General features: G+C 45.5%; 1 non-coding gene across 1 annotated transcript; it reads right to left on the bottom strand.

Annotated features, from left to right (window-relative positions):
• Nucleotides 1-853: 853 nt before the first annotated feature.
• On the bottom strand, nt 854-926 carry Trnak-cuu. Its single transcript has one exon. It is a non-coding gene; the product is annotated as a tRNA-Lys (tRNA).
• Between the last annotated feature and the right edge of the window lie 526 nt (nt 927-1,452).

Below are 1,452 nucleotides of genomic sequence, written 5' to 3'. Positions count from 1 at the left end.
AATTAATCTTATAGAGGAAGTTCCAGCCCACTGTGGGAGGCCCTATTCTCTAGGCAGGGACTCTTGAACTATGTAAGAGTGGAAATACCGAGCATAGTTGAACACACATGTACTTACCTTGCTGTGCTCTGGACAGTAGGAGTGATGTGACTAGCTATTTTAAGTTCCTGATGCCTTGACTTCTTTGTTGTGAGGCACTGTAACCTGGAATTTAGAAATAACCCTTTTCTCTCTAAGTTCCTTTTTGTGCAGATATTTTATCATGAACACATAGACAAGGGGAGTAGTAACACACACATATCAAAGTTTGGCTAAGATTTGGATATGCCATTATATATGTATATATGAAATAAAAATCACTTTGATGATGATTATGGTGATGAAAATGTAGAGACAGAGTGCTAGAAGATGTAAGTGGAACATGAAAGGCAAAATTGTCTGTACAATACAGCCCATGTAGCCCATTATCTAAGTCTTGAACATGAGCCCATGTGTCTCAGTATTCACTGCAGCTGCAGGTAAGTGAGGGCAGAAACAGGTCAGATTCATTAATGTTGATTTGGAGTGCATTTTTGGTATATGCATGCTTAGAAAAAACCAACCCAAAAATGTAGGGAGTAACCCTAGCCCCGCCCAATAGTCCTGGGGCAGGTACCAGGTGGACCTGGGGACTCGCCCATAAGGGCGGGGTGAAGGAAAGCCGGGATGACGTAAGGGGGGCTTCTTAAAAGGCTGCACGTGGGGACCGCGCGCTCTCTTTGTTCTGGCTGCGCTGGCTGGGTTCTTAACCTAGCTCTGGCCTGTGTTTCACCCGGCTGTGCTTGGAATAAAGAGACTTTAATCCAATATCTGGCGCCCAACGTGGGGCACGAACCCACGACCCTGAGATTAAGAGTCTCATGCTCTACCGACTGAGCTAGCCGGGATTAAAGTCTCTTTATTCCAAGCACAGCCGGGTGAAACACAGGCCAGAGCTAGGTTAAGAACCCAGCCAGCGCAGCCAGAACAAAGAGAGCGCGCGGTCCCCACGTGCAGCCTTTTAAGAAGCCCCCCTTACGTCATCCCGGCTTTCCTTCACCCCGCCCTTATGGGCGAGTCCCCAGGTCCACCTGGTACCTGCCCCAGGACTATTGGGCGGGGCTAGGGTTACTCCCTACACAAAAATGATAGAAAAAAGGAAAAAGGTTGGTAATTGTTACAATTGGGTGATGGGTGCATAAAAGTGTATTATACTACTCTGTTGATTTTTCTTGATTCAAAAATTTTCACTAATAACACAGACTTAGTCTATTAATGGCACCTGGTGGGGGGCTGGGATTTAACAGAAGTAGCATTATCTGATGTATGCATGCAGCTAGACTTTTACATTTTGTATGAGCACTTCAGAAAATGCTTAGTCCATTGAGCCTATTAATAGCGAGGGCGGTTTTGAGTTTGGTGTGTGTATTAGAA

Source organism: Cricetulus griseus, assembly GCF_003668045.3.
Source record: "Cricetulus griseus strain 17A/GY chromosome 1 unlocalized genomic scaffold, alternate assembly CriGri-PICRH-1.0 chr1_1, whole genome shotgun sequence".
In the NCBI taxonomy this organism is placed as follows: domain Eukaryota; kingdom Metazoa; phylum Chordata; class Mammalia; order Rodentia; family Cricetidae; genus Cricetulus; species Cricetulus griseus.
This window is presented reverse-complemented; position numbering and strand designations above follow the sequence as displayed.